Source organism: Pollicipes pollicipes, unplaced genomic scaffold (genome assembly GCF_011947565.3).
Source record: "Pollicipes pollicipes isolate AB1234 unplaced genomic scaffold, Ppol_2.1 Scaffold_4295;HRSCAF=5057_pilon_pilon_pilon, whole genome shotgun sequence".
In the NCBI taxonomy this organism is placed as follows: domain Eukaryota; kingdom Metazoa; phylum Arthropoda; class Thecostraca; order Pollicipedomorpha; family Pollicipedidae; genus Pollicipes; species Pollicipes pollicipes.
Window position 1 is genome coordinate 38,473,203 of NW_023596461.1, and position 465 is coordinate 38,473,667.

Genomic DNA, 465 nt, shown 5'->3' on the forward strand with positions numbered 1-465 from the left:
ACACAGCACACGGCCCACGTGACACAGGACACGACCCACGTGACACAGCACACGGCCCACGTGACACAGCACACAGCCCACGTAACGCAGCACGCATTCCACGGCACACAGTACGCGGCCCCCTCCACTCCATTTCAGTCCTCACCACCTGTAGTTTTGTTGTTTATCGAGGCATTTGACCAGCGGGATGGTAGGGAACTCAAAACCTTGGTTCTTTGTTTCGTCAAGCACTTCATAAATCGGCAACAACCCACGGCCGGCCGCTCGCCCTCGCAACAAATTCGAAAACATAATTTCCACCTAGAAGCCAAAACTGTGGCACTATCCCCTAAATCCGTATTTTCGGTAAGATGATGGTCTGTTTGGAAAATTCGTGTGATTTCAAAATCCTATTTAGAGGAATATTAAAAGCATATGTGAAGAGTATGTCTAAATTGCATGTCTTTAACATGATCAATTTAACGT